The sequence below is a fragment of the Chrysochloris asiatica genome, unplaced genomic scaffold, assembly GCF_000296735.1.
Source record: "Chrysochloris asiatica unplaced genomic scaffold, ChrAsi1.0 scaffold00140, whole genome shotgun sequence".
NCBI lineage: Eukaryota > Metazoa > Chordata > Mammalia > Afrosoricida > Chrysochloridae > Chrysochloris > Chrysochloris asiatica.
In genome coordinates this window covers 1,279,024-1,288,759 of record NW_006408658.1, presented here as the reverse complement: position 1 = coordinate 1,288,759, position 9,736 = coordinate 1,279,024, and the positions used below count along the sequence as shown (strand labels likewise).

The 9,736-nt window shown below is 38.2% G+C and overlaps 1 pseudogene; it reads right to left on the bottom strand.

Moving 5' to 3' along the window:
- Positions 1-8,165: 8,165 nt before the first annotated feature.
- Positions 8,166-9,736, bottom strand: part of LOC102821719 — a 101,639-nt pseudogene continuing 100,068 nt past the window's right edge.

Genomic DNA, 9,736 nt, shown 5'->3' with positions numbered 1-9,736 from the left:
GTGGCACTGTAGGAAAAGCACCGGACTGCTAACCACAAGGTCAATGGTTCAAACCCTCCATCCGCTCCTCAGAAACCCTATACAGGGTTTCTGTGAGTTGGAACCAACTCGACAGCACTTAACAACACCTCATAGAATAAGAATCCCTGGGGAATCAATGGTTAAGCATTCAGCTGCTAACCAAAAGGTTGGTGGTTTAAACTCAGCTGCCACTCTGCGGGAGTAAAAACCTATGATCTGCTCTTATAAACATTTCAGCTTAGGAAACGCTTTGGGGCACTTCTACTCTGTCAGACAGGATTACTGAGAGTTGGAATAGACTTGATGACACAAGACAACTATGAACCTCATTGAGTTATTAAGATTAAATATACTATATGAAATATTATACGTAGGATGTGCTTAGAACAATAGATGGCATAGACAATAAAAAATAAACAATATTCTTTTGTTGTGATTAAATAAGGTTAGTAGTTAGCACAGTATAAGTCCTCAATAAATATTAGTTATGAAATCATCTTGCCCTTAGGCCAGTTTTAACTAATTAAGGCTCTTTTGTTTTATTCCATCTAGATTTTTAATTTTCTTTAGAATTTCAATCAATTTTATTATCAATTCCATATTAGTTTCTTAATCTAATGTGTTTATTTATATTATTTTATTATTTATGGTTTTTTTTCTATTGGCATTTGTTACCCCATTTCTAAGATTGCAAGATCAATTAATATATCTTAGATTTTCTAATATTTTAAAATAAATACACTGCAGAATAGACATTTTCTTATTTTTAAAAATGTAATGAATGCTTCATCACTGTTTTTTAAAAAACTAATAGGTTGGATTAGAATCTAATTGTGTTTTTCTTTGAAGAAATTGTAAGTGAAAAGTGTAAAGAACAAAATAATAATCAGTAATCCATCTTTTCAGAGATAATGATTGGTGACATTTTTGAGCATGTATTTCTTGTCTTGTGTGAATGTGTATGTGGGCATTACTTGCCCTCCTGCACACATGATAATTTAGAATCATACTGCATACACAGTTTTGTGGCTTGTATTTTAAACTTGCAATGATATTTAGAGCATTTTATGTCATTAAGTATGCTGTAAGGACATGCTTGTACATGTGTACGTATTATTCTTTGAGGTGAAGGTATCTTAATTATGTGATCAGTTCCTTATTTTGGGAGAGTTACGTGGTTTCTAGGAGCCCTGGTGTGGCGCTATAGCATAAGCACCTGACTGCAAAGTCTGTTTGAACTGCAATGTTGGTGATTCAAACTCACCAGCCTCTCCTTGGAAACCCTATACAGGATTGATATGAGTTGAAACCCAATAATTTGGTTTCTGATTGTTACTTGCCATACATAACACTAATGAAAATCATTTTTAGTGTTTACTTTGTAACATTTACAATATGTGATACTAATACGATACGCACTTGACCACTAGGTCAGTTTGAACTGCAAGGTTGGTGGTTCAAATCTATCAGTCACTCCTCGCAGACCCTATACGGGCTCTCTATGAGTTGGAACCAACTCGACAGCACTTAACAACAACAATTTCCTTCTAATGAATGCCAAAATGTTGTTTTTCATGTTCAAAGAACAAGCGCTTTATGCTACAGGTTGGGTAAAATGCTTTGTGGCATTGTAGGATAAGTACTGTACTACTAAGCTCAAGATTGGCAGTTCAAACCCACCAGCTGCCCTCAGAAACTTTATATGGGGTCACTCACTATAAGTCATAACTGATACAACTGCACACAACAGTCTGGATATTGAGCTTTATGTTGTTGTTGTTAGGTGCCATCAAATTAGTTCCAACAATTAACGATCCAGGACTGCTGGTCTGGCACTGTGGATCAGCACTGGACTGTGAACCACAAGGTCAGCTGTTCAAACCCACCAGTTAGTTAGTTGTACCTTGGAAACTCTATACAGAGTCACTGTGAGTCAGAACGGGCTCTCTGGCACTCAACAACAACAACAACAGTAATGACCCTGTGCACAACAGAATGAAACACTGCCTGGTCCTGCACTATTTTTGTTACATTTGAACCTATTGCTGCTGCCTCGATGTCAACTCATCTCGTTGGGGGCCTACTTTATCACTGGGCCTCCACTTTACCAAGCATGATGTCCTTTTCCATGTCTGAAGTATGAGAGACAAAACTTCACAGTCCTGGCTTCAAAGGAACATTCTGGTTGTACTTCCTCCAACACAGATTAGTTTTGTTCTTCTCACAGTCCCTAGTATTTATTTATTTTTTAAAAGTTTTTATTGTGAACTGATTGATAGTTTACATGGGAGAACATCGGCTTTACACCATAGTTTTATTGTAATGATTACAGTCTCCTCCGTGCATCATCATTCAACAGTATTTGCTCCCATTCTCTCTGTTTTTGTTTTGTTTTGGGGGTTGGGGGAGATGTACACAGAAACACTCAGGAATATATAATAATTTAAACAACCAAAAGGCACATTCTGCAAGCCTTCCTCCTGGCTGCCAGCACCCAGTCCCTCTCTTTCCATGAGTCCAGGGTACTCAGCTGCTCCCTCTCTCCATGTCGGCATCTCTGCCTCCATCTCTGGTGTCGCTACTTCTCCAGATAAGGTCCCACATTCCACTTGTGCTCTTCTCCCATGATGGTCCTAAGGTCCTCTGTTTCTGGACTATAAGATTAACTACTCTCCCGTTTTTGTTACAAAACTTCTACTTTTACAGTTGTGACAGTTGCAAATAGTCATAACAATTACTCACTATTGCATTAAAAGAATCTTATCCCTCTCTCTTTTCACCAGACCCATCTAGACAAGATGAAAACTATTCAGTGGGGATTCTACCTTCCCTGCACTCTGAAACTAAACTCCCTCTTGAAAACTTGTAATCGAGTCACTTCGTGCCTTTATCACCCCCTCATTTTAGGTAGTCAATGTCTTAAGTTGCCTCTCCCTAGTACCCTGTATAGATAGGGGATAGCATTTATACTTAATGTGAAGACTCCTTCCCTCTCAGTTGATATTTTGAGTTACTACATCTATAAGTATAGGTGAAGTTCATTAAATTGTAGCAATTTACACTCGTTTCCTTTATTAAAAAAAAAAATTTTTTTTTTTAATCTTCCTCTAGTCGAGTACTGATTATCAAGGCTAGGTCAAATGGGTACTATCTGCAAGTTTGGGCATTCTTGTATGTCTCCCCTCACTTCATAAGAGCTGAATCCTCAATACTTTTAATATTCTTCTCCAACACCATAATTCAATTGTGTTGATTCTTATACTGTCTTCCTTATTCATTATCCAACTTTCACATGCATGTGTTGTGTTGTTAAGTGTCATTGAGTCGATTCTGACCCATAATGATCCTGTATAGGGTTTCCAAGGAGAAGATGGTGAGCTTGAACCACTGACCTTGCAGTTCAAATGACTTTGCAGTCTGACAGTCCACAGCACCACACCAAGACGAGGTGACTGAAAATGCCATAGGTCAGTGCTAAAACTGGTATCTTTGCTCATTTACACTTTAAAGAGGTCTTTTGGAGATTTTCTGAATATAAACTGCAATGTTTAATTTCTTTTGCACATGTTGGTGGATTAGGGGGAGGGGCAAGATAAAAGGTTCTTAGGAGTAAGGAGTGAAGGTTAGGGTTAGGACTATGGCCTAGTCTAGGCTAGCCCTAGGATTTCATTTAGTGTTAGGAATATGATTAGGACTAGGATTAGTGTTAGGGGTAAGGGTTAGACTAGGGCTAGGAGTAAAGCTTGGTCTAGTTTTTAGGGTTATATTTAGGTTTATTTATTTACTTACTTGAAATCTGATTCATTTCTTCTTCATTTGGAAATTCTGGAACTACATACATTATTACCTATTTTCACTTTTTGATTTTTTTGTTGTGAACTTATCTCTGGTTCTCTGTTTTAAAGTCGTATTTGTCTGTTTTTCTTTGAATACTTCCACATCTGGGTTGAATCTTGTTGATATTGTCATACTTGCTAGTCTCAGGTTGTTGTCTGCTGTTGTTAGTTCTCTGTCAAAAGGCTTCCCTTTGGTATTTTTTGTAAGGTTGGTCTGCTTTTGACAAATTCTTTTAATTTCTATTTATCTGAAAATGGCTTAATTTCACCATCGAATTTGATGGACAGTTTTTCTGGATATATGATTCTTAGGAGTCCTGGTGTGGTGCTGTAGGATAAAACCCTGGACTGCAAAATCGGTTGGAACCACCACAAGGTCGGCAGTTCAAACCCACCAGCCACTCCTTGGAAACCTTATCCATGAGTCAAACTGACTCAATAACACTTAACAACAGCAACAACATTTGATTCTTGGTTGGCCACTTTTTTCTTTCAGAGTTTTATATATGACATTTCATTGTCATCTTGCCTGCATAGTTTCCACTGAGAAATCAGTTAGTTCTCCTTTGTTGATAACTTTTCATTTTTCTGAGCTGCGCTCAGTATTCTTTCCTTGTCTTTGGTTTTGAAAAGTTGCTTATATGTCTTGGTGTTTTCCCTTTGGGGTCTATCCTGTATGGAATTTGTTCACCTTCTTGAATAATTGTATTCTCACCTTTCATGATGTTAGGGAACTTTTCTTCCAGAAACTCTTGGATAATATTCTCTTTGCTGTTGTTGTTGTTTTGTCTCTTCTGTTCTGAAAGTATAATCACACATAAGCTATTCCTCTTGATAATGCCCCACATAAACCTTAGGCTTTCTTTAGAGTTTTTTGTTCTTTTTTCTGATTATTCCTTTGTTGTTGCTGTTGTTAAGTGCCCTCAAGTCAGTTTCGACTCATAGTGACCCTGTATAGTGTTTCCAAAGAATGACTGGTGGGTTTGAACCTCTGACCTCGAGATTTGCACTGACCTTATAGTCCAGTGCTTATCCTGCAGTGACTAGCAGATGAATATTGAGAGATTTTTCTTCAAGCTCAGTAATTCGAACTGCCATAGTTTTAATTCAACTTCTTTGTCCTTTCATTGTATTATTAATTTCTGAAGTCTTAGTGTTAATCATTTGGCTTTCTGATTGCTGTTTTTGTATGGTTTCCATGTTTTTCATTTATTTTATCAGTTTGCTTCTTGAATTCTTCTACGGTTTTATCTATATTTTCTTTGATTTCATCTGCAGTTTTTTTCTGTCACTCTTTTAATCTGTTGGGTTTGTCTAATTAGCGTTCTTTTAAATTCCATATCAGGTAGTTTCAATACTATTTCTGGTGTTAGTTTTTCTGACTCTGTATTTTGGTCACTTGTTTGAGGTACTCTGTCTTGTTTTCTCATATATGCTGAAATTGTCTGTTTTCTCCAGGACATTGTAGTTGCTGTTAAACGTCGTTGAGTCAGTTCCAACTCATAGTGACCCAGTATAGCATTTCCAAGGAGTGACTGGTATGTTTGACCCATGGACCTTGTGGTTAGCAGTCCAGTGCTTATCCTACAGTGCCACACTCTTGATCGATGATTGTATATTGGTGTGTTCTCAGGCACTTGCCATCTGTTTCCTGGGTATGGTAGAGACTTAAAGTGTGAATGCAGTTAGTTCTCTGTTTATTGTTTGTGTAGCATAGTTCAGGTCAGGTTCATGTGCCTCCAGAAAAAGTAGAGTTATGTATGGTGTCTGACCCAGGAGGGGGTGCACTGGCCACTGGGTTGGCGAGAGTAGATAAGGACTAGTCACATCCACAGTGACAAGGATTGCATGGAACGAGGGAGAACTGTGTGCCCTTGCTGCCAACCTCTAAATATTGTGTTGCAGGCCACTGTATCAACAACTGCGTCTAAAAGTTCAAGGTGGCTGCACCATGCCATGCCAGCCCATAGTCCACCTGTTTTTCTTTTCTCTCATTGTTCTTGTTCAACTTCCTCTTCCAGCTGGCACTCAGTCTACATCTCTTTCCTATCCTCTGCTGCTCAGGATTTCAAGATCACCATCTTTGTCTTTGTTGCAGAGTATCAGCTCAGTCCATCTGTCTACTCTACCCTCTTGCCCTGGCTCCTCATCCTTTGATTTCTTGACTATTGCTTCCTTGAGTTTTGATTGTGGATCCAAGCTAAATGAAGTGTTTAACAACTTCAATATTTTCTCCATTTATCAGAATGTTATTTATTAGCCCAGTGCTGAGGATTTTGTTTTCTTTGCATTGAAGTGCAGTTACTGAAGTGCATTACTGAAAGCTGTTGTCTTTGATCTTCATCAGTATTTTTAAGTCCTCTTTGCTTTCAGAAAGCAAGGTTGTATTATCTGAATATTGCAGGATGTTAATCTTAATGTCACATTCTTCTACATATAATCCAGCTTCTCAGATTATTTCCCCAGCATACAGTCTGAATAAGTATGGTGAAAGGGTCCAACACTGGCTAACATCTTTTTTTATTTTAAACCAAGAAATTTAAATTCTGGTACTGAATCCTCTCATTCTCTTTGAACAACTGTCTCATGGTCTATGTACAGGTTCCTCATGAGCACAATTAAGTGTTCTGAAATAGTCATTTGTCACAATGTTTTACATAGTTTGTCATGATTCATACAGTCAAATGGCTTTGTATAGTCAATAAAGCACAAGTAAATATCTTTATGATATTCTCTGCTTTCAGCCAAGATCCATCTGACATCAGAAATGATTCCATGTTTTCTTCTGAATCCTACTTGAATTTCTTGCATTTCCTTATAGATTTACTGTTGGAACCATTTTTTGAATTATCTCCTGAACACTTTTACTTACATGTGATATTAATGTTATTGTTTGGTGATGTCTGTATTCCATTTGGCCACTTCTCTTTGGAATGAGCATAAACATGGATATTTTCCAATTGGGTAGCCAGGTTGCCATCTTTCAGATTTCTTTTTATAAATGAGTGGGCACCTCCAGGGCTGCATCAATTTGTTGAAAGATTTCAATTTGTATTCTTTCAATTCCTGGAGCCTTGTTTTTTTTTTTTCACTAATGCCTAGATTTTTCCCTTCAGTACCACTGGTTCTCCCTTTTGATATGGTGGAACATAAACTATTTATTTTTTGATACAGTTACTCTGTGTTTTCCTTCCATCTTCTTTTGAAGCTCTGCATCATTCAATATTTTGCAAGTCAAGGCTTGAATTTTTTTCTTCAAGCTCTTTTCTTTTGGCTTTCTAACTCTCAATTTTTCAAAATTTCATTAAAATGCTTTATTTTGTCTTCTTGAGCTGCACTTTGAAATTTTCTTTTCATCTCTTTTACTTTCTTGTTATGTAACTGGAAAGATGATTCTTTATCACCTGCTATTTTAACTATAGCTGTTATGACTTCCTTAATCTCATTTTACTTTGACCAAGTTAAAATCGTTACCATTAGTTTCTCACTACCCTGTTTCACATCCCCCCTTTTGTTCTTCATTTATCAATCTTGGGAAATGAGATGTTGCTTCTCTCTGGTTGCTTCCTTAACTGAGGTACTGTGGGATGATAAAGTAATATAATTTGCCATCATCAGGGAAGGGCCTGAGTTATGAAAATAGGAGACATATTCTTGGATTAGTTGACAGATGTTTCCTTTTATTGAAATGCTTTATCAGGGCCCAAACTTCAATTGTCCCATTCTTACTAGCAACTCTCTGAGTCACTCTTTACTAAACGGGACAAACGTGTGGAGTTCTCAAAGCCTTTTTTAGTAGCAAGGACTAGAAGACGAATTGTGTCAGATAAGTTGTTTATGGCCATTTTCATTTGATTAATCCCCAGTCCAGGGGTGGCAGTTCAGAGATCACTATCCAGATCCGTTTTCTTTAAATGGGGTTATATTCTTTGCTTATCTTGCTTACTGTGATGTGACTAACACTTATTTTTGCTTGGCTTTTGAATGACAATGGATTGATCTGAATAGGGAAAGTAAAGGAGCCCAGAATATATTGTCCTACAGAATGCATTCTCATCAGGCACCTGGCAGGTAAGGGAGTTGGCTAGTAGGATATGACTTTCCACCACATACAGTTGTGTATTCTGAGGGTACACATAGGAACAGGTTCTCATTTGGGGTCCCAGGAGACTGAAGTTCACTGAAGTCAATCATGTGTTTTGCAATGACTGAGTGCAGGAAAGAAGTAAAGTCCCAATGTAAAAGAAATGTCCAATATTAGCTTGTGGGTATTTAGACAACATTTCCCATCATTAAGGAGTGGTCCAGTTAATGAGATCTGGAAAAAGAAAACAAGAAACAAATAAAGGGTATTGAATTAACCAAGCATACACTGGGTACCAGGGAGGCTGATGAACGAGAATGCGGTTAAGGTTTCCAGAATAATTAAACACTGGGACAGCCATAGGCGTTAGGATTGTCCCTGACCAAGGGAGGTGGTGGCACACCCAAAAATCTTTTACCCCACCCCCCACTCCTTTGTTATGGCTTGAGACATAGTAGCTAGACTATCCAGTCTCAGTTAATCTGGGATATGTGACAGCTCTTGTATTTTATTTATAAAAATGTTGATTTTTTTTCCCCCTCCAAGCAATATCTTCATCTCGATCTTGGACTCTGTGATACTTAATATAATAGTAAGTCCCAGTGTCTAAGGGAGACACATGCTGAATGAAAATGGAGAAATCTTTGTTATAGTGCCAGGTTGTGTCAACCATAGTGCTCTTCTGAGGACATCTGAAATCTCAAATGACATTTTTTGTAGTACCTTAGCCCCTAGGACTTGATTTACCCAGTTAACTGGCCCCACAAGAGTAAAGGCCAACACCACATATGGGAGAGCTAGAGTATCCCCATCCTGGAGGTTGAGGCCCTCAGTTTACAGGACAAAGGGGGTTCTGGGTTCCACTTTCCAAGTAGGCTTTTTCAGTGAAACAAACAAACATGAAAACAGATAGAGCTAACAAACAAGCATCTTCTCTCTCAATAAGTTTATACTTTATCCTAGTTATGTAAGTCAAGTAACTGACTTGGTACTCTTCTTGTGGGTGCTGGCCCTTCTACACCTTAAATAGTATGCAATCTTCTGGGGAGTACCTGGGGTGAGCGGTATCCTGGGAAAGACATTAGGAAACAAGTAGATTGATTAAGTCTTTAAAGTGGGGTCAAGGACTCGCAAATACTCACATTTGTGCTTTAGGAATGGTCTCCCATACAGCAATTCATAGGGGCTCAATTTGAGCCTGCTTCTAGGGGCAACTCTAATTCTAAGCATGGCATGGGGAAGTATCTGGCCCCAAGTTGGATTAGTCTCTTGGCAAGGCTTATCCAGGGCCCTCTTTAGGGTGTGTTATCTTCTCAGTTTGTCTAGTCAACTGGTATCTCCAAGAGGTGTGCAGCCTTTATTTTACTCAACAAGTTCTTGATTCTCCAGTCAGCTGATCTCTTGAGATTTTTAGGGGACTACTTGGGTGTGAACATCTTTAGCCCAAAATTGAGGTTTAGGAACAGGACCTGCAAAGATGGGAGCTGGACTTTTTTTTTTTAATTGCCTGTGTGCATGAAAGACAGCCTAGAAGGAGGGTCCTGATGAAGGCTATTTTTTACTATCAGCCTGGTTATCTTGTTTTTTTGTGTGTGTTTTTAATGTTTTATTGTGAATTATGTGATAGTTTACATGGGAGAACATTAATTTTACATTCATCCTATTGTATATCCTTTCATTGCTATGGTAACAATCCCCTCCATGCATCATCAACCAACCAAGGAGTATATATTACAAGCCTGCACCCCGGTTGTCAGCACACAGCCCCTCTCCCTCTCTGTGTCTAAAGTCCCCA